The sequence below is a fragment of the Anabrus simplex genome, chromosome 14, assembly GCF_040414725.1.
Source record: "Anabrus simplex isolate iqAnaSimp1 chromosome 14, ASM4041472v1, whole genome shotgun sequence".
Taxonomy (NCBI): domain Eukaryota; kingdom Metazoa; phylum Arthropoda; class Insecta; order Orthoptera; family Tettigoniidae; genus Anabrus; species Anabrus simplex.
In genome coordinates this window covers 84,882,753-84,906,874 of record NC_090278.1, presented here as the reverse complement: position 1 = coordinate 84,906,874, position 24,122 = coordinate 84,882,753, and the positions used below count along the sequence as shown (strand labels likewise).

General features: G+C 39.2%; 1 protein-coding gene and 1 long non-coding RNA gene across 3 annotated transcripts in view; one reads left to right on the top strand and one right to left on the bottom strand.

The window, feature by feature from the left end:
- The window catches only part of LOC136885406 (uncharacterized), a 139,600-nt gene that overhangs the window by 32,970 nt on the left and 82,508 nt on the right, over nt 1-24,122 (top strand). The gene's annotated exons all lie outside the window — the stretch shown is intronic.
- LOC136885528 (uncharacterized) overlaps nt 66-24,122 on the bottom strand; it is a 56,249-nt gene continuing 32,192 nt past the window's right edge. The window contains exon 3 of the long non-coding RNA XR_010861550.2: nt 66-1,205. This is a non-coding gene — a long non-coding RNA (uncharacterized lncRNA). The remainder of the gene's footprint in view (nt 1,206-24,122) is intronic.

The window sequence follows — 24,122 nt, the reverse complement described above, 5'->3', positions numbered from 1 at the left end:
GCATGTGTGTACATATATAAAAAGAAGTCCTTTTTGTTCTTTCTATCCTTTATTACATAATTTTCATAATGTTACAATAAGTAATACAATTGATGATCAAGGCTGAGGAAAGACCTCAACTCTTTTGGTTTTATCATATGTTAAGTATCCTGAACATTGTTTCCTTTTCATGAAAATTTGCAGACAAAACAAATTGTTCTCTAAATATAGGAAAACTGACAGTTACAGTACCAAATGTAGGAAGGAAACAGTTGCCAGCTTCCTATTACAAACATGTCACAATAAATTAACATCTGAACAAAATAGCAAAACAACAAATTCCCTATTTGCAACTGTGGCATTATGAACCACACTTCAAGACACTCCCACAAACAGTATAATATACTGTGATGATAAATATGTTATACAGTATTATTCAGCTAAATTGTCCACCTCAAATAACTTGTGAACCATTCAAGATAACATTCTCTTTTTACTTTCAGTAATGGCACTGTTTTCTTAAGTGGAACTATACATAGCCTTAAACCTACAAATATAAATACTATTATTATTTTGAAAATCAGACAAGTACCAACTTCACAAAATTACAATGGCAAATGAAGCAAGTTTGAATAAATCCTATTTTCTGAAAGTACTTTTCTGATTTTCAAAATAATCACAGTGCTGAATTTATGTGAAGGCTATGTGAACAAAACAGTATATTTCAATTAACAAAAAAGTTAGTACTGTTGAGCCCTTGGAAGTTATATCAAACAACTAATTGTATTTCCTCCACCCTCATCTAAAAAAATAAAATATTCAGCCATTTGCAAAATTTTTGAAGAGACATATCATCCTTATCAATTTAAAATATAATACATTACAAACAATCCAGCAATAAATAAGAACTGCTCCAGAGTTACTGTATTATTTTGCATTTAATAAACTATAAAACTTACTGCACATAGTAACAATAGTAAGCCATCAAAAAGTCTAGTTTGGGCAATAAAATGACCACTATTTTCCTAACATTAACAATTAAAATGCATTGTTATATCACATGGTAATAAGAACACAATATGTCCATTAACTTTCTTGCAACACTGTTCTTGTTTTCATGAATGCAAAATTAAGCCACTTTTCTTGTCTTGGTTGCTGAACAATTTTATAACCACCCCACCAAGTCATCTCATCCATGCAGTACAGGAAAATACAGGTCTCAGCAACTGCAAAGAAAGAAAATATATTAGAAAATTAATCCCTTAAACTGGAATTTTACTTTGTATATAGTTCAGTATACATCCAAACAATCACACCAATGAGTAACAAATCTGTCAAGGTTCATTTATGGTTGGGCCCACAAGAGTTGGATTCTGACATTTGAGCAGCAAAAGCAGTAACTACGAAGTACACTGCATTGTCATAGTTACCTCTATCTGCAGCATATCACCCTTTCATACAGGCTGAGTGTTTAATAAAACATGTAAGCCTACTTCAATTCAATAAACTTTGACCCATTCCTAAGCTTGTGCTAATAATTCCAGCATTTAAGACAGCACAAGTCACTGCAATACATAGATTACATAATCCTCAACAAATGCACATGCTAAAACTGTATAACTAGCCACCAATTAACTTTAAAAAAAAAACAAAAATAATATTTAGAAAACAATTACATAAACCAACAACAAACACAGCACCAACCCATGTGGGAATAGCTTCCTTAAATGTGGCATCTGTTATAGTTTCTATTTTACAGACCATTTTCTCGCCGGTGGCACGTGACGTCAGACTACAACTCTTTAACACCTTAAGTGCCACGTATGTAGTAAAAAAAATTTCCATCCAGGCCATTCTTTCTTTTTTTACTATAGAGTATAAAATGGTGCACCTTATGACAGAAATGTACCTTTTAGTCACCTTGGGCCAAAATTGTAGTCATAACATTGTGTTGAAATTGTGGTGACACATTGGTCTCACACGGCCACTGACACTACCTTCCAGCTGTATAGGCCGCGTGAGACCAATGTGTCACCACGTATCCTAGCACAGTTCTCACCTTCCTGACACACTGGTATACTACTAAAGAATTAAACTCTTATCTTTCGAACACTGAAATCTAATCGGAAGTATAATCCAACCAATGTTACTAAAAGGAAGTTAGCAAGAGGAAAGACAAGAGCCCGGGAAAGTAACACTGATGTGGTTGTTCAGAAATGGCACGATAAAAGATACGTCTTAATTTTGACAACTAAACACACTGGTGAGATGGTCACTATTCAGAGGAGGGATGGTGAAGAGCAAAAACCACGCAGTGTTATAGAGTATAACAAATACAAACCGTACATTGATTTATCAGTTCATAAAGAGCTATAGTACTTCCGAGACGGAGTAAAATGGTACAAAAAATAGCTATAGAGATATTGATCGGCACAAGTATAGTAAATGCCATCTATATTTCCAATCAACTTGGGATTGAGAGCATATCTGTTGCCCAGTTCAAAGAGGACATTGTTGAACAGTTAACAGGTACCGGTATCAAAAATTTTCACATTCCCTCACAAGTAGCAAAGAAACAGGTATTACCCCACCAACTGGAGGATGTAGGCCAACAGGGAACACAGACATGCAGTAATTGTTATGAAGAGATCCATCAGGAATCAAGAAGGCCATATGCCATGAGGAAGACTCTACAGTCTAAGTTCAAATGACCAACCTATGAAAATTTCTTCTGTTCTGACTGTTTCTTCAAAGTGCACAGATTTGTAGTGTGATTGTGATTGTAAAACACAGTTTGAATCATATTTCTTCAGAAAGTCTCATTTGTTATACTTTAAATTCATATGCAAAAAGTGTACCAATTTTGTGATGTGATTGCGAATGACAGATTTACAAATATTTTTTCTAGAAAGTTCATGTAATTCCTTTGTCCTATGTTTTCAATTTGTCTATAGACCTAGACCCTGATATGATATAATGAACAATGAGTACACTATACAGTACAATATATTGTTATTTGTACACGACACGATCAGAAAACAATAAATAATGTCATAATTTATTTATTGTTGGTGATATATTACAGTGACGTACGGGCTACGTGGTGCCACATAGGACTCGTAAATGGACAGGCCAAGAATAGATTCATGACGTACTGGCCACCTATTTTCATTTAACATACGTTTACATGTCAAGTGTGATGACAGTATGGCACCACGGGGCCTGAGACAGAGTGCGCGCGAGTCCACAGCGGACTCACGCGGCCTGAATGGCATTAAGCGCTGTGAGTCAACGTTGGTCTCACGTGGCACTCAAGGTGTTAAGGCCCAACTAAGTTGTGTTGCACACATCATGGGATCCAACAGAATTTTCACTCAAATATTGATTGCTGTACAGGGATGTTTTACACCCAGTGAAAAACCTCTGCTGTCAACCACCCAAGGTCCCCTAGCATGAGTCACAGAGGACCTACAAAAATAAATTACTCCAATCCCCTAATTCCAGAAACTGGGGAGGAAGTGATAATTTATTGTTTTTTTTTTAATACATGCATAGTTTTCCTTAATACAGTGTACCTATTACTACATTAAACATTATCATTAAGCCTAATAAATGCTTGCACCCATTCTCCAAATTGTCAGACTATTTTTCCCAGATGAGTCATCCAGTTGCAAAACCAGCTATATCCATTTTTTATCAAAATGAGTTAACACAACCATTGTGTGCAGCTCATCAAAATACACAATCCAGGAATGTAATACGTGGGCAAAGTGCATTTAATCCAAACGTGTAAAGGTGACAAATAACTGGAACTGCCACAGAAGTCTATGTCCAGCGTGTGTTATGCAGCAAAGCTCGTTATCTCCCAGAACCCTGTAAGAGGATCATACTTACACAAAAAGTCAGGGAACAAAGTAAACTATACCAGCAATTCTGGTGGAAGCAAAAAGCATACTGAAGCATGGGAAACTCTTTTCTGCTATTGTTGTGCCAGTCTCAATGGAGGAAGGGGTTCCCTCTTAAGAAACAAAAGCATTTGATAGGGTGGATCATGGGAGACTACTGGCAAAAATGAGTGCAATTGGACTAGACAAAAGAGTGACTCAATGGGTTGCTATATTTCTAGAAAATAGATCTCAGAATTAGAGTAGGTGAAGTTTTATCTGACCTTGTAATAAGAGGGGAATTCCTTAAGGCAGTATTATCGGACCTTTACGTTTTCTCATATATATAAATTATATGAGTAAAGGAGTGGAATCAGAGCTAAGGCTTTTTGCAGATGTTATTCTCTATAGAGTAATAAATAAGTTACAAGATTGTGAGCAACTGCAACGTGACCTCAAAAATGTTGAGATGGACAGCAGGCAATGGTATGTTGATAAACAGGGTTAAAAGTCAGGTTGTGAGTTTCACAAATAGGAAAAGTCCTCTCAGTTTAAATTACTGCATTGATGAGGTGAAAGTTCCTTTTGGGGATCATTGTAAGTATCTAGGTTTTAATATAAGGAAAGATCTTCATTGGGGTTATCACATAAATGGGATTGTAAATAAAGGGTACAGATCTCTGCATATGGTTATGAGGGTGTTTAGGGGTTGTAGTAAGGATGTAAACAAGAGGGCATACAAGTCTCTGGTAAGACCCCAATTAGAGTATGGTTCCAGTGTATGGGACCCTCACCAGGATTACCTGATTCAAGAACTGGAAAAAATCCAAAGAAAAGCAGCTCGATTTGTTCTGGGTGATTTCCGACAAAAGAGTAGCGTTACAAAAATGTTGCATAGTTTGGGCTGGGTAGAATTGAGAGAAAGGAGAGCTGCTTGACTAAGTGGTATGTTCTGAGCTGTCAGTGGAGAGATGGCGTGGAATGACATTAGCAGACGAATAAGTTTGAGTGGCGTTTATAAAAGTAAGAAAGATCACAATATGAAGAAAGTTATTCAAGAGGACAAACTGGGGCAAATATTCATTTATAGAAAGGAGAGTTAGGGATTGAAATAACTTTCCAAGGGAGATGTTCAGTAAATTTCCAATTTCTTTGAAATAATTCTTGAAAAGGCTAGGAAAACAAGATAGGAAATCTGCCACCTGGGCAACTGCCCTAAATGCAGATCAGTATTGATAGAGTGATTGACTGACACTGATATGGGAGATTTTGTTGAGGACAATAACAGATTGTTAATATAACTGTACAAAATGTTTAAGAACTTATATAAAACATTTTGAATGAATGATTATTTCTTGACATAATCATAAAATCAAAGGGATTAGATATCTTTTTTTTGCTATTGGCTTTACGTCACATGGACACAGATATGTCTTATGGCGACGATGCGACAGGAAAGGGCTAGGAGTGGGAAGGAAGCGGCCGTGGCCTTAAGGTAGAGCCCCAGCATTTGCCTGGTGTGAAAATGGGAAACCACGGGCTGCCGACAGTGGGATTCGAACCTACTATCTCCCGAATACTGGATACTGGCCGCACTTAAGCGACTGCAGCTATAGAGCTCGGTGGATTAGATATCAAAACATTATATCCTAACATTAAAATTATTTCTGTTCATGGTATTTTCATAGTGAAATAATTTCAAACATAGCTAATAAAACATGTTCATAAATCTGCACACAACATTCCATATACTGCAGCACATACCTTTTATCTCCACAAAACTGCTGCAAAACTCCTGTCCAAAAGTTTTTTGCAAATAACACATTTTGGAGATTTTGCAGTATGACAAGGATGAACACTTAGTATTTAATTTTTAAAAAATCAACCTCCTATCTTTGTTGCATAACAAATGACAGCTTTTTGCCCTCCCTGAAAAATTCATTTGTCCAACAGGCTTTGCAACTGGACAACTCGGATGTTAAACAGTGTTATGTGACAAAGTGTATCCTGTCCGTTAGTTGAATGAGGAGCATACAACTCGCTGCTAACGCTAAAGGTGACGTAACAGTAGTGTGCAGCCCATGCTGGTTTAACCAACACACAACTGTGGTGTTGACACAAAGATTTGTCTGTGTAATTGTACCAGGTGTCCACAATTCAACTGTATTCAGCACAACACAGCACGGGCAGTAATGATCGCAAGAATCAAATTTCGTAGATGATGGTCACAAATGCCATAAAAATAATTATAATTTCCAGTCTTGCACCAGGTAAAAAGGCTCTGCATGCACTCAGAACGTGCAATTTTTCGTAACTCATGACATTGGAAAGTTCTTCCAGTGGAATTCCATTGTCAGTTCCTTGGTTGTTATAGGAACAACCATTGCATTCAGCGTATGTGACTGGTGTAGTTTTACAAGCTCATTTATTCTTGGTCCATTTTCTTTGTAGAGATGACCCCTTGCAGGCCTGTTAGGTACACCTTATAGGACCTACTTGTGCAACACATGATGCCAGGTTTGCTGGAACAACTGTGACCACACCACTATTTTCAAGCAAGATGGGGCAACACCTCATCACTCACCAGGTGAACGATTTGCTGAGAACTTCAGTAAAGACCCCATTATCTCTGGGCATTTTCCAGATGCGCAATCTTCAGTATACCCCAACCTAAATCCATAAGACTTCTGGTTGTGGGAATATCAGGGACATATCCAGTCTGCCAAAACCAAAGGCTAGCATTCAATAACATTACTCTAATTTCACCAGATATGCTGCGGGCAGCTGTCGACCATGCTATATTACAGATGCAGCATGCTGCTGAGTTGGGAGGTCATACTGAACAGCGTTTGTAACCATAAACCCTAAATGTGCCAGAATCACCATTTTCATGTGTGATATTTCCTGTCTTTCTGCAACCCTACCACTTATTACAGCACCATATTTTGCACCTGGTGGCAAGACATGGAACTAATAATTTGTGGCATAATTCATGAGCGCATTGCTGAGTTAACATATCTACAAAATTTCATACACCAACGGTCATTAAAGCCTGCGCTGCGCCACACTGAACAAAAGTTGTCTTACAGTTTTCAGACACACTGAGGTGCCAAAATTTAGTCCCACAGGAGTTTTTTTACGTGCCTGTAAATCTACCAACACGAGGCTGACATATTTGAAACAGGATCGAACCTGCCAAATTGAGGTCAGAAGACCAGTGCCTCAACCGTCTGAGCCACTCAGCCTGGCTACCATCAGTTCTATTGTGGTCACCCAGTGTACAGTGTCTCAAACCTTTTGGGTCAAATTTAAACAGGTGAAAGAGGGTCCGCAACCAATTATATTGAGATAGGGAACCAACAATTGGAAATGCTTATTTCTTGTATTATGGACATACACAGTACATCACATAACAACATAGCTCATAGTAATTTTTCAAAGTGACTATCGCCAGCCTCAATGCATGGCAACGGCACATGAATTTCTGCCGTACTCTCAAAGATCCCTGGTGTCTGTTGTACCAGGAGACAGGCAGCTTGGACCCATTTCTAGAGGAGTTTCATGCACCGACTTGACGCACCAGTAACCCCAGAAGAAAAAGTCCAGGCGAGATCTGACAAACACACTGGGCATGGGATATTGCCTCCCCTTCAAATCCAACAATAAGGGTAAGCGTTGTTCAGGTGCTCGTAGAAATTATCTAAGTGGGCTGGTGCACAGTCTGGTTAAAACCACATCCTTTCACAGACAAGGGGTACAATTTCGCAGGAACATCAGGTAAAGTGGACCAGTCAGACAGAAAATATGGCCCTGTTAAGTGATCTTGGACGATGTCCGTACATACTTTGACAGAATGGTTGGCGGTGGCCACCGGTGTGGGTGGTAAGGGGATTATCCTCACTCCAGACATGGCTGTTGTGAGTGTTAAAAACACCATCACATGTGAATGAGGCCTCATCCATGAACAACACAAACTGTACAAAGTTCGGCACTACAGCACCATGGTCGATAATCCATTGACAGAAGTGCGGACCTCAAAGTCCGTTGATCCCAGTGCTTGCACACATTCTTTATGATAGGGGTATAGTACCTATTCCACCAGTACTCCAACTCTCATGACTAGAACAATTTAATTAGAATAACACCCACAGTATCCCCTGCCTGTTGTAAGAGGCAACTAAAAGGGGCCCCAGTGGCTCTTATCTTTGGAGCATGTGCTGGTGACCACAGGGCTCTCAGCCAAGTCCTGGCATTGCTTCCACTTGTGCCTGGCTTATCACCTTCATCTATCCTATCCGACCTCCCTTGGTGGTCAACTCGTTGTTCTTTTCCGACCCTGACGGTATTGCATATGGAGGCCTAGCGAGTATCATTTTCACGCCCTTGGTGGCCCTTGTCTTCGTTTAGCCAATACCTTCATTTTTCAAATTGTCAGACCCTTCCATTTTTTCTCTGTGATTAGTAATATATAGGGGATGGTTACCCAGTTGTACTTCCTCTTAAACCACCAACCACCACTCTCATGACTAGTAACCTTCCATCTTTGACTACAAGTCATGCACTGTACACAGTAATACACCTCACCACGGACTCATCACCAGCCGTCTGATGCAATGGAGAACAGACATCAGGGATAGTGGTGTGCGTGCACTACAGGATAACACGCCGGTGCAATGTATACAATCATCACAAGACATGTGCTGAGCTAAGCTGTGGAAAGTAAGTCTGGTGGTCAGGGGTGTATGGTGTTTATCACCCGCTGCCTGTTCCAGTGTATAGACACCCGGGATCTTTGCGGCAGTGCAGCGGAACTGCTTGCATCATTACAATACATTCATGGAGACTGGCGTTCGTCACTTTGAACAATTGATGTGAGCTGTGGAGTACGCTCTGTACATCCTCAACACAAATATGCATTTCCAAACATTGGTTCCCTATTGTCACCAGTGGTGGAATGTTATTGTGATCATTTAATTCTTGTCTTGTCATTCTAAAATTTGGGTAAAAAATGCCATCATAAAAACAAAGGAACATTCAAAGACATCTTTGAAGAAGTCCATGAAACATTTGTATATAAGTGTTCATATTTTCAGGCAAGAAAGACATTTAATTATATTTATTTAATCATTATGATGTTGGTAGGAAGAATTATTAATTTGGTAATTGAAATCTCCTGTAGTTGTGCTTGTTGTAACTTGCAATCTGTTAAACCTTTGTATCACCCTGTATTTGCCATGCAGAGGCTTCGATAACGAAATTGCTGCGTTTTGCAATCAAAACTTGAAGAAATTGTCTATATTTAGTAAGCTATTTTTATTGGTCAGAATAACGACCATCTTCATTGGCAAAAATTTCAGGTCAAATTGTACTAAGCTTCCCTGATTGGCTGTCTGCATGTTTCACAATTTCTGGCCTTGGGCTCCTCGGTAGGAGTGAGGCTCTTGTCCGCATTTTTGCTTTTTGTACGTCCTCATGGTTGGACGCACTTCGGATGGGGTCCCATCAGCGGCTCCAGCCACCTCAGGGTAAACACGTTTTCTTTTATCGAACTTTAACATGTAAATTTATTTGCTGTGGAGTATACCTTAGACCCTGGTTTTCGCCGTTTTGTTTTGTCATGCCTTAGCTTGTCAGCTAGGCATATCCTTTTCTTTTCAGGGGCAATTCCTTTTCATTAACCCTTTTTTATTTGTGTCATTTAAAATTTAATTTTCCATCCAGGATTGCCTCCCGTAGTCCTGCTTCGATTTAATGTATGCTATTTGGAGCTATGAGTCTCATTGATGTGTATTAGGAAAACAGCAATTCAAGGCATCTGCATTAGATTTTAAATTCCTTGTCAATTTCCCTTGTAAATCAAATGTAATATTTTATAGTCTTTCATTTTCCTTGTAAAATTGTTACAACTGATTTTATATTCACTGTTAAATTTTCCTTTTAAATTATAATTGCAGATCTCTTTTTTAAGTGTAATCTTAATATTTTATTGTCTGTCACTGGACAGATTCTTGTGGAGATGAACTTTTAATATAAGATTTTGATATTCTGAAGAACCATATTTAGGAAACTCGTGGTTTGTTCTTTGCTTTTCTTTATGGATCATGTTACCTTATTTTAAATTGTTGTTATTCAACTATGTTAAACCTTCCTTATTTGTTACTAAATGCAAACTGAAGGGTAACCTCTCACACGTCTTTCCCCCCCTACAACGTCATGCAAGATTACGTCCTCTTAAGGATCTCAGTCCGCTTTCCCACATCCTTTCTCTAGGTATGTTGGTAATCCTGCTTATCTGTTTCTAGCCACGCGTGTTTTCAAAATTTGCAATGTTATAATCAGTGTCTTATCGGTTGACATATGTTCCTTCAAGTTTATTTTCCGTATTTACGCGAATAATACCCGCACATTTTTTAAAAATTGGGAGACGAAATTGGGGTGCGGGTTTTATTTGCATCAATGTTTGCATTTTTTCAAAATCAGGCTTCCTAAATTTAGGGTGCAGAATTTTTTTAAAAAATTTGAGGCACAAAGGAGGGATGCAGTTTTTTGCGTCAAAGTTGGCATTTTTTCAAAATAAGCCTACTTAAAGTTAGGGTGCGGGGATTATTCGCATAAATACGGTACTTTGATTTAAATATGTGCTTTAAATTAATGTTACCTGCCCATAGTGGTGGGATGGGGAGGGACACCTATCTCAGACAGTTGTGGACCCACCCTGGATTGTAACACTAATTTACATACAGGCAGTATGGAACATTCTTGTCATACTATACAACAGTTTGTGAACAGCCATTAATTCAGAATGTTAAAATGATCTTAGCATTATGTTTTTTGGGTTCCCATGCAAGCAATACAGAAGACAAAAATGGATATTGGCAGTGAACCAAATGAACATTAGTATCATGAAATAATATAAGAAATATTGAATTCATACATAACTGACCCCTTAAGAATGATGGTATAGTCATTCTTAAAGCAGACAGTAACATCAAGTTCCTTGGTCCAGTTTATTACAACACTAAATTCATATAATCCAATAATTTATTTTGTACATATTCCAGATTTCACCCTTTCTGTAAATAAATATGAATTCATCCTGAAAAAAATAGAAAAGAGATTCCTAATATGAATATAAGAAAATTAGCCTTTCCAAAGTGATGTCAATAAGTAAGAAACCTAAGAGAAGTGAATGTGAGGTTGGTGATACAAAGCAGGAACAGGTAGGTGATGACCATTTTCTAAAGGGGCATACAATTAGGTCATCAGCCCCTAATAGTACGAGGTGAACAAAATTAAAACTTCAAAATGTATCCACTAACTGGAGTCAAACGAACGACTATGAAAAAAAAAAAGGGTCGAGAAACGAAAACAATCAGTGGATCCTATTCAAAATGCCTTAATTACTAGGATGATACTTATGTGAAGGGGTCCCAAATCCAGGCCACCAGCCCTCATAATTGTATTAATAACTGGTAAAGCAGAACCATGGTGTTCCTCCAATAGTGTCACTAATCACAGGTAATGTAGACCTATGGTTTGTCTCACACAATGGCACCACTCACAGGTAACAAAAACCTAGGGTGTTTTGCACATAAGGGCACAACTCAAGCAACAACAAGCTGGATTCAAGGGGGCAAGAAAGGAACACAGAGCCATGGTGTTTCCCACATAATGGAACTAATCACAGGCCATGTATACTCCTGTGTTACTCAGTGCTACTAATCAGACAAGGTAGACCCACAGCATATCACGCATTATGGCAACACTAACCCATCGTGTTCCTCACATAATGGTACTACCCCCAGTCAATGCAGACCCATGGTTTTCACAGTGGTACTTATCATGGGCATCAGTCAAACCTGTGGTTTTTCTGAAAGTGGTGCCAACCACAGACAACAGACACATGGTGTTCCTTTGGTACTACTCATAGTAAACTCAGACCCATTGTGAACAGTGGAACTAACTGGTAGAATGCACATGGCACAATGCCCAGAACCATATTGCTTCTCGCATAATGGTACTGGTTCTGTGTAATGTAGACCCACGGTTTTCTTCGCAAGGTGGCTCCAGTCGCAAGTAACTTCAACCTATGGTGTTCCGCACGTAATGGTAATCACAAATAATCGCATGGTTCTAATATCCCTTGGTTGCCCCTTTTAGCTGCCTCTTACGACAGGCAGGGGATACCGTGGGTGTATTCTTCGCCTGTGTCCTCCACCCACAGGGGGTGGAACAGGTAGATAATTTCAAGTATTTAGGATGTGTATTCTCCTGGGATGGTAGTGTATTAAGCGAGATTGAATCAAGGTGCAGTAAAGTAATGCAATGAGCTTGCAGTTGCGATCAACAGTATTCTGTAAGAAGGAAGGCAGCTCCTGCCCGAAACCATCGTTACTTTGGTCTGTTTTCAGAGAAACTGCTTTATGCGAGTGAAAGCTGGGTGGACTCAGGATATCTTATAAGTAACAGACATGAAAGTAGTGAGAATGCTTGCTGGTGCAAGCAAGTGGAACAATGGCTGGGAGGGTATTTGGAATGAGATAAAGGCTAACTTAGGAATGAACTCTATGGATGAAGCTGTACGCATAAACTGGTTTCGATGGTGGAGTCATGCAAGATGAATGGAGAAGGGTAGGTTACCTAAGAGAATAATAGACTCAGTCATGGAGTGTAAGAGAAATAGAGGGGGACCAAGACTATGGTTAGACTCGGTTTCTAATGAGTTAAAGATAAAAAGGTAGAGAACTAAACAAGGACACAGAACTAGTTACAAATAGGACTGTGGTGGTGTTTAGTAAATTCACAGAGGCTTGCAGACTGAATACTGGAAGTCAAAAGAGTCTACGACTATGTGTAGAATGGTATAGAAATAGATTGACAAAACAGATATTCAAATACTTTTGGGAAGAAAAATCAACAAGAAGCTGGATTCAAGAGGGCAAGAAAGATTTAGAGAGAAATAAATCTGAAGTAAGAGAAGAAAACAACTATGCAAGCAGATTTTTTTTAAAGTAAGATTTTAAGAATGGAAGGATTCCAAGGAAGAATGAAAATGAAACCCAGTCCAAAGTGGTCTGAGGAAAGAAGAAATGCATGCAGATGTATTGGTTCACCTGCTGCTGTCAATCTGAAGTGGAATGACGCAGACATTAAGAGACCAGGAGGGGAGCATGTAAAGTCCGTGCAACACCACAACCACGTCCTCCAACAATTCTGCGCAATCTGTGTGGACGTTTATTCCATGCCAGAAGTGGTCTGTTCAGCCATCTAAAGTACATCCACAGACAAAGTGAATTCATTGGAAGAAGTTAATTGCTCGGAAACGAGTTAAAGCCGACAATGGATTGGATTACTAAATTGATTTTGTCCGATATTCTTTATTTGGCAACCTCAATCATTCAAAGAAGAATAATAAAATATAAGGGTCTGGTTATTTAGATTTAAGGAAAAAAAAAACATGTGACATTGAATACAGAATTTTCCGAACCACAGTGCACTCAAATTTTCAACATACAGGGTATGTCACAAAATCAGACCAAGCACACTGTTTGTACTCTGCGCTACAGCAGCTGCCTCAGCCCAACTTACGTCGTGCGCGGCTGCCCTGCTTATAAAAGATGCTGGAATTGTCGTCCTTCATAATGAGGGACTTCATAAACACCATTAGGACTTTCTGCACACCAATAGCAAGATGGTGCATGATACCACTCGCAATATCTCACTTTTATAGCTGCATCAGCCAGTAGTTTCAACAATTGTGAATCTGTGCTCGTGAAGGCGGCACTTCACAAGGAAATTGGTGAACGAGTGCATCGCCTACCCGTCGAGCCGACCTGTACTCTAATCATTGGGACACTATATTTTCGTATATAAAAATTATTGTCTCACCGTGTTAACAGCTGAGATTCAGACTGGCGACTGACGCTTGTCAGGTTGAACATGTGCAGGCTGCTTGCAAGGTCATGAACTATGCACGCGCCTCCTGTACTGCAACTGTTGTAGCGCAGAGCAGAAATACAGTACATTTGGTCTGGGTTTATATGAGACCCTGTATTAGGTCGTGCACAGTACATATAGCACACTCCCTGCTATATAAATGCACTCTGTAAGGGTACAGCCTTACTCTTTCTCCCCTGTTAATACTGGAGGTACCGGGCGAGTTGGCCATGCAGTTAGGGGCGCACGGCTGTAAGCTTGCATCCAGGCAATAGTGGGTTCGAATCCCATTGTCAGCCCTTAAGATGGTTTTCCGTGGTTTCCCATTTTCACTCCAGGCAAATGCTGGGGCTGTACCTTAAGGCCACAGCCACTTCCTTCCCACTCCTAGGCCTTCCCTATCCCATCGTCGCCATGTGACCTATCTGTGTCGGTGCACCGTACAGCCACTAGCAAAAAATACTGGAGGTAGTGTAGTATAGTTATTTCCTAACAGTTGGGTGTGATTTATTGTCACTAACCATACAATTTCGGAACCCTACATGCCAATACGACATAGTACAGTTTCTGTTAATCCTGCACGTTTGCACTGTGTAGTTGTGATCTTTTTCTTGACTCGCGACATACGTATTGCAACTGCCGTATTTTGAAAATCACTAGTTACATTTGCAGGTGTAAGTAAACCCTATTTTCTTTTCCTGTACAATTTTAAATCTGTGGATTGTACCAGGTAAGTAGAATTGTGGTATGTTCGAATAATGCATTTAATAACATAGTTGGTGTGAAATGACAAACACAGCATTTTATTAATACGGTCTTATTTTGCCCGCTTCGTAAGTATAGAATGTAGCTACGATGTATTAGAAGCAAGAAAAATCTGCAAGAACTCCTCCGAAAGGGAAAGCAATGTTACCTGCACTATGGTAACCTAACCTTGTCTTGTCACAGCTTTGGTACGGTTTGAAGAAAGCCTTTTTGTATTCCACCCCCGTCTCGATCCTATATACTGCCTGCTCTATGCTATGCAGTTAACACGCTGCTCAGCGCGAGCTCTTAGTGTTGCAAACCTCCGCTAGGTGTGCCAGCTAACGCACCCAGTTTATTTCTGTACCCACATTGTTGAGTTTGCATAGAGTATTTTATGTGTGTGTCTCTGGTTTTAAAATGATGAAGTGTTGTGTTCCTCTCGGTACATCATAGCAAGGAATCAAAATTCAATTGTGAGGTTTCATGAAATCCCCCAAGTAAAGAACTTGGGGAAAATTGGCATAACGCTGTATCAAAGCAAGGATCAACCAAGAGTAGTCAATGGATTCTATCTGGTTATTCTCGTGTTTGTAGCCTAAAATTTAGAGAGGAGATAAAAGATAAAACTAAAATAAAAATATATTGAAGCCAGAGATTGTGCGTAGTCTTTTCGAATTATCCCCAATAACTTCAACCCAGAAAAATAGCTCCACGAAAGACCAGACAGCGACAAGATATTTTGGAACAAATCTATGATGAAACAAGCTCCTTAATTACAGGAACACATTTGATTAATACGAAATTCATGTGAACAATGATGTCTCAATTGAAATCAATATTCTAATGAATAATAATGACAGTCATCAGAAAATCATATCTTAGAGGCTCCGATCGAGAATTCTGAGACTGCAATAAAAGCAGATTACTAACCATAATGAACTTAAAAGACTACAGAGGAAATTCGAAGACAACCCAGAAATTGATCGTCTGAATAAAGTAAAGGAAGCAGCTAAATATAATGAACAAAAGACCCTTTATCTTTTAGATCAAATCCATAATTTTCGCAAGACAAAATCCGCACCGTCAGAACATATCACATGGTATGGTTACGAATATGGGAGGACTCCTGGTCTAGTGTCAGCTCCATCATAATTTACTCTGGATAGGCAGTCTAAATGGGAAATGTTAATTTCCCAGTTAGTGAAGGAAAGACTTTAAGCTGAATGTAAAACTCTCAGACCAACAGAAAGGAATGTAACGGTGCTTGCCGATTAAATGGCTAATTAGGTACTGTTTTAACAGAGGGAAAACTATGAAATAGTTCTTGGGAAGAACTCCAACAAAATCCCTGTGACATCTCACCATACAAGCTAAGGTGTCATTATCTTCTGCCCACAAAGCAACACCTATTAAAAGCCAAACTGCACAAATCCACCACTGCACAACATTTAAGAAGACCTGACAATTTTCCTAGGGTTCAATTGTTTACAGATTGCTTCAGTCCATTCACGAATGGTATGTTGACCCAGAACTTTTACTGATGAGTAGGGAACTGGATAGTTATGTAAATATTTTCTTGCTTATAAATAAAAGACTATAATTACAACAACTTCCAAACTCTTAATGATAATCTCCTTATGCATACCTGCCAACCCTTCCGATTTACCTGGAAACTTTCCGTTTTTTAACTACTTTTAATTTTTTAATACCAATATAAATGGTCCGTTATTGGACATAAATTTATTTGGCGAGCGTATCGTGTTTCCCACTCACGGCAGCATCGTGTGTGTGTTTTACAACTGCGAATTCAGGATTACAATCATTCTACAAGCAAAAGATGCTGTCGTGTGCTATTTATAAATTAATTTAATTTATAAATAATTTATAATGTCCAATAACGGACCATTTATATTGGTATTATAAATTTTTACTCATTGGGAACAAATTATTGCAAATTCCCTATGGGAATCAACATCATTTTATTTTTTTACCAATATAACGTTCAGTACGGTGAATACTCTTCCCCTAGGATAAATTACTGTGTGCTTGTGTAATTTACACAACCTTATTTTCAAGCGTATTTGATGCTTTATTTGGCGAGCGTATCGTGTTTCCCTCTCACGGCAGCATCGTGTGTGTGTTTTACAACTGCGAATTCAGGATTACAATCATTCTACAAGCAAAAGATGCTGTCGTGTGCTAGCGACTCCAGTTAATCAGGACGACAGATTAAGTTTCTTATTGTGTGGTTCGTTTCTGTGCGTAGTTTGGAGTTGTAGGCCACGTGTTTTTTCTTGCAGTTCTGTGCTCCCCTCCCCTGTCGAAGCTGTATGTTAATACTGCATGAAACACATTTATCTGTTTTGTATGTGGTACATGACAATGCCCAGAACCATATTGCTTCTCGCATAATGGTACTGGTTCTGTGTAATGTAGACCCACGGTTTTCCTCGCAAGGTGGCTCCAGTCGCAAGTTAATAATTTTAATGAGTTGAATGTATTGGAGAATTGTGTCTGTGCCAGTTTCTGGTACTTTCTCTTCACATTATGGCCACAAAACAAACTTTATCTCCAAGTGTTCAGAGATACCTATAAAATGGAATTTCCGTTTATGTTATAGTCCAATAGCCGGTCCCACGGTGTAGGGGTAGCGTGCCTGCCTCTTACCCGGGGGCCCCAGGATCGATTCCGGCCAGGTCAAGGATTTTTACCAGCATCTGAGGGCTAGCGAGGACCACTCTGGCCTACGTGATTACAAGTGAGGAGCTATCTGATGGTGCAGTCCTGATCTAGAAAGCCAAGAATAACAACGGGGAGAATCTATTGTGCTGACTAAATGACACCTCTTAATCTGCAGACCTTCAGGCTGAGCAGCCATCGTTTGGTAGGCCATGGCCCTTCGGGGCTCTTGCGCCATGGGTGGGAGTTATAGTCTAATAAAAGAAACTATTGTGCATTTTGCTCCGTGTTTGTTACATTATCTTGTAACCATTTTAATGTTTTCTTTGTTTAAGTTTCTAAATTTAATGGTCAATTCACCTTGTAACTGTAGATATGGATAACTTTTACGTTCTTTTTTCATTGAGACTTTTGGCACAATATACAGGATGAAATCCAAGAATTTTAAAAAATCTTCCTATTTTTATTTCTAAAAGTTGACAGGTATGCATATGAAATTTTTATTTCTCATAAAAATAAATGGTTTTGAAATGTGTTTATGTGAATATTTTAAATATTTTTAATAAAAACAGAAATTGTTATGTCTTTGTTCTAATTAAATTTTAAAAACTTATTTTATATATGTGAATTTATTTCATAAACTTGTTACGCAGTGGGCAATTAACCTTGACCGCACGTGCTGGCTGCCTTTGTCAAAGAGGCGTCCCTCATGGCATCTAATGAAATGTGATGCGCAAATGAAGTGTAAGGTTATTGGAGACATATTGCCGAAAGGAAAACCAAGTATATGTTCTCGTTTGCAGAAATATGTTGCTGAATTTAGTGGATTTTTACAAGTAACAGCAAAATTCTATTCTGCCAAAAATGTGGGAAACCTGCAAGTGCAGAACAGCAATCATGAGTCTTGCAGTATTTAGCAGGAAATATATGGGGCAGTCAAATGGAAACTGAACACCTGCTAAAACGTGACCATGGAATGGTTTTATTCAAAAGTAATAACCAAAATCTTTGATCCATTTATTCTACTGGGAGGAGATACCCAGTTTTGTAGAAGGAGGCAGGTCACTGATGGATACACAACCACACCCATTACTGCACTTCCTCGTCCGAATGAAACAGACTGCACGCCATGGCTAATGCCGACCTGAACACTATAATTCTTTGACCATAATCAGTCTTGTTTTCCTGGAAAAGGCCATCAATCCACCCTGTCACATCAGGAGTAATGGCTCGATGGGCCTGTCCTGGGCAGCGTTGTGCGCCCTTCTCAGAACCTCCTATGCCAGCCACCAGAAAACGAACCACACTTCTCTGCTTGCCTCCATTTCTAGAGCTGGACGAACGCACTAGACCAGTCCGCGCACCTACAAAGGCACAACCCTACAACTGTGTGCACCTGTGAGTTGTTCTACCGCAGCGAAGGCAGTATCGATACGTAACTGTTGCCACCTTTCACACAAAATGTGTTTTATGGCAGGCGTTCAGTTTTAATTTGACCGCCCCGTATAAAATAAAATAGCTGCTTCACATACTACCTCGAGACAAGTTCTTTTAGGTGGAGCAGCTTCATCTTCACATACCTCAGTTTCAAAACGTTCGAAAAATCACGCAAATTTACGCAAAACATCTCTTTCTTGGGATGTTTCTTTATATAAATTAAGAAGCCCACAGCTTAGAAATTTTCTTACAAACTACACAAACACCTAATGAATCAACATTATGAAAATTGCACATCCCTGCATGTTACGAAGAAATTCTGTGAATGATCCCAGCAGAAATGACAGTTTAAAGAATACGGGTAAGCATGGACAAATCAGACTCCTAGCTGTAGGAAAGTGGGAAACGTTACAGTAGTGTGTTTGAAAATTAAAGGTGTTTTCTGTTAACACGTGGAGAAATATCAGCATCAAGTCATGTAACAAAGGCTCTGTTATTCAATGAATCTCTGCAGTTGTTATGGGGTGCAATTTGATAATGTTTCACTCTTAATTATGGACGCTGCTCCATATATGAAGAAAACCTCTGAACTTCCCTACATGATATATGTATCTTGTGTAGTGAATGGTTTACACAGAGTATGTGAGCAGATATATACAATGTATCCTGAAGTTCACAAATTTATTTCAAACTGACTTTTTTCTGAAAGCACCAACAAGAATCTATTTGTTCAGAGCAAGAACTCCAGATATTGCACCTCCAGCTAGACCCATTGTTACTTGTTGGGGACATTGTTGGAAGCAGTATGCAAACAATTTTGAAAAATTTTAAATCGGTGAGATATGAACTAAAATACTAACGATGGGACGACTTTACTTGCGATTAGTACCACCATGGGTCTACGTTACCTAGGAGTAGTACATTCTGTGGGGAACATCACATGTCTGGGTGATGCCTGTGATTAATACTATTGTGCACATTTGTCCAAGGTGGGGGGGGGGGGGGGGGGGTGCTCGGCTGCAGAGACTTAGCGCCTATGGGAACAGGTGCCGAGCGCTCTGCTCGAATGGGTTGGTTCCACTGTGTTTAGAATGTGTTTGTGTTACCTGTGATTAATACTATGAGGGGCCAATGACCTGGATTTTGGATCCCTTTTGGATAACTAGAATTATCCCTGAAAATAAGGCATTGACAATCATATCCACCGATTATTTTGGATTCATGGTCATCTTTTGATCATTCGTTTTAAATTCTAGTGAGTGGATACATCCTTACGTTTTAATTATAGTTTCATTTCGTTGCACCTAACTGTTAAGCCCCTTTAAGCAACAATCATCAACATCAATTGAAATTCTATTTGACTTAAAGACAGTACATTAAAAGATTATATATCTGAAAATTTGAGTTCTTTTGTCTTCTTGAATAAAAAAATTAGAAACATCAACCAACTTGTTAACCAACACAATGAGATACATGACACTGAGGGAGAAATTAATTCAGCTAAGAGGTCCAAAGTGGAACCTATTAAACAGAAAATTAAAAGTGTGTTTGAAATTAATTATGGATTCCACTATGTGTAAGAGTGCTGTAGTTTATGAAGGGCAAGATGACATTGAAATTTAAATATTGAGTGCCAGTGACACTCCTTTGATGAAATATGCAAGACTGTCTCCTTGTGATATCAAAAGGTCCTTTTCCCAGTATCATGCATTGTTCCAAGACAACCAACGTAAGTTTGTGATTGAAAACTTGGAGAAAGGCTTCATACTTCATTGCAATAGTGAGCTCTTAATCTGCCACTGCCTCAACTTGATTTGGTGAATGATGTGTTTAACTTAAGTGTTCACAAATTTGCAATACTGAAACAAAATGAGGTGTGACTGCTAAAAACTATCATAGTCCAGTTTTGGTCAAAAATAAGTGTAGTGCCATCTTGTAGCTTAATTCAGACAATACATACAGTATACGATTCTATGATTCTATTTGGCACAAAGTTCATAGTCATCGAGCTATTGAAGGGAAAAGATATTAGGTCACTGGTAATAGTGATCAAGGTCCGTTCGCTGATGAGCAACAACCAATCAGGGTCCATATGATTCGCCTCTCCACACCACCATTACAGCTGTTCAGTTCACACAGAACATAACCTACGTACATCAAGCAAAGTACATAGCTCACAAGAACAGTTTCGATAGTGTAAAGTTGTTTTCTCAATACGCGGACATTCATATTTGGAGGACTTTGAAGATCATAAGACAGTCGTCCTACATGTGTGATCAATATTTTTGTTCCATAAGGAGTGTTTACATTTTTCTTGTGGACTGTATTCACGCACAACTAGAACCGGTTGATGAAAACATTGCATATGTTAAAACCTAGAGATACCTTGAATGTCTTAAATTGTCAGTGCGAGTTCTGACACGAAGTCTGTGGTAGAATCAAACAAGCTCGGAACACTTTCAACAGACTGAAGAAGTTACTGACCAATGAACACCTCAGCAATGGGCCCAGGCTTCACATGTGATGCATTGAGTTTTCAACACTTTTCTATGATATGGATGGACGGACACTTCAAACTTGTGCAAATGATCATGGACATTTGAAATGTGGACCTATCAACAAATTCTTCGTATCTCATGGATGGAAAGGGTTACAAATACATTAGTTTTGAAGTATTCGGCAACAGACAAGTTCTGCTGACAATTAAGCGGAAGTTGGACACATACATGGCACGAATTATAAACTTTTCCAACCTGTTCTGCAAGGGAAAATAGATGGCAGACAATCATGGGAGAAGGATATTTTGGTTGCATAACATGCGAGTGTGGTACCAACAAGATACTATTTCATGCGGCAAATAACGAATCTATAATTGCTAGGATGACTGCCAACCTTCGTTGAATGGGGAAGACATCAAAAGATACAGTGTACATCACTTGACATACTGTGTACACTATTGTAATCTTACACCGAGACACCAGATGACTGGAGAGATGTGCTTAAAAGCAGAAAACGAAACCTTCACCTTTCAAAGCAGTAACCTGTGGTACTGACGTTAACTTTCATAGCTGGGCAGCGCTTTTGTCACAGTCATACAAACCAAAATTGAAGACTGCATCAGAATAATGAAAATTGACAAACATTAGGCGATTCTTATTTTACATAAAAGGACATATTTTGGAAGTTACAATAAAGCTGATGTGATTCTAAAAACAAAAAGAAGACTGCAGGCCCCTCAGAAGTACAAAGGTTTCACAATGGACCATTACCTATGAAATCTGCAAAGGTGAAGGACTTATTACACCTAAAACCTTTTGGTCAATCCCCATGTTCAAATGTTCTATGAAGTGGTCTTTCCAACAATATTCTGAATTAAGATGAAAGTGATATTGCGGTACCTCACGATCCTCCCATGGATGATAGCACCTAACTGGCAAGAAAGGTCAATGTCCTGTATTTGTCCTTATAAAAACTTTCATTTCACTGTACATCATGTGTAATAAAATGACTTGCTCTATGTAATGTGTTTAATTATTAATTTTTCTCATTAAGTTAAAGTACGTAGACTTTAAAACTAAAAATTGAAATTCTAGACAGGTAGCAGAATGTGACCAATCATTTTCAGCTGCCACCCTTCAAATTTGCTGAATTATATATCTCCATACATAAAAATTCATTCCCTTGTGATGAGGCATGGCTCCACTTAAGTAGAAACATAAAGAGCAAAAACAATCGCCACTGGAGCGCAGAACTCCACCAGCAGCATGTCCACCCATTCCACGATGTAAATATAGGAGTATGGTGCGGAGTTAAATACTCGGAGAATAGGGCCTACCAACAAACAGATTCTGACTGATATAGACATTCTCAGGCCATTCTTTCAAGAGCTGACAGAAGAAAAGAGTAATTGTTACTTCATGCAAGATATTGCAACTGCACACACTGCTGATCGGCCGAGGGAGAGAAGAATTTATAATAGAAATCCTCCCCTGTGAACCATGTGACCTTGCCGCGGTAGGGAGGCTTGGTGTCCCAATGAAGCAGATAGCCGAGCTGCAGGTGCAACCATATCGGATGGGTATCTGTTGAGACCAGACTAACGAATGGTTCATCGAAAGGGGGGTAGCAGCCTTTCGGAAGTTGCAAGGGCGGCAGTCTGGATGATTGATATGGCCTTGTAATAATACTCAACATGGCTCAGCTGTGTTGATACTGCTACACGGCTGAAAGCAACAGGAAACTACAGCTGTAACTCCTGAGGACATGCAGCTCTCTCTGTATGAATGATGTACTGATGATGGCTTCCTCCCAGGTAAAATATTCCGGAGGTAAGCCAGTCCCCCATTTGGATCTCCGGGTGGGGACTACATCATCAGGAAGATGGATACTGACATTCTGCGAGTCGGAGCGTGGAATGTTAGGTTTGAATCGTTGTGGGAGATGGATAGACTAAAGTTAGATGTAATTGGTATAAGTGCAGTACGTTGGCAGGAAGAACAGGATCTTTGGTCAGGCGACTATCGAATTATCAACACAAAATCAAACTGAGGAAATGCAGGAGTTGGTTTAATAATGAATAAGAAAATAGGGCAGTGAGTAAGCTACTATGACCAGCATAGTGAAAGAATTATTGTCGTAAAGATAGACACCACACCAATGCCCACCACAATAGTGCAGGTCTATATGCCTACTAGCTCAGCGGATGAGGAAATCGAAAGAACATATGAAGAGATAGAAGATTTAATACAATATGTAAAAGGTGACGAGAATTTGATTGTGATGGGAGACTGCAATGCAGTGGTAGGCCACGGAAGAGAAGGTAATACAGTAGGAGATTGGGTCAAAGGAACGAAATAGGAAGTCTGCTGGTTGAATTCTCCACTGATCATAATTTATTCCTTGCCAATACTTTGTTCAAACACCACAAACAACAGCTGCATACGTGGACGAGACCTGGAGACGCTGGAAGGTATCAAATAGACTTCATTATGATTAGGTAGATATTTAGAAACCAGGTGTTGTATTGCAAAACTTTCCCAGGAGCAGACGTGGACTGACCACAACTTGGTCATGAAATGCCATCAGAAGTTGAAGAAATTGAAGAAAGGAAAGAATGCAAAAAGATGGGATCTAGAAAAGTTGAAAGAAAAGAGTGTGAGGGATTGTTTCAAGGAACATGTTGCACAAGGACTAAATGAAAAGGCTGAAGGAAACACTATAGAGGCAGAGTGGAGAGTCATGATAAATGAAGTCAGTAGAGCTGCTGAAGAAATGTTAAGGAAGAAAAGATCAACTAAGAATCAGTGGATAACTCAGAAGATACTAGACCTGATTGAGGAAAGACGAAAATACAAGAATGCTAGAAATGAAGAGGGCAGAAAAGAATACAGGCGATTAAAGAATGAAGTGGATAGAAAGTGCAAGGTAGCTAAGGAAGAATGGCTAAAGAAGTGCAAGGAT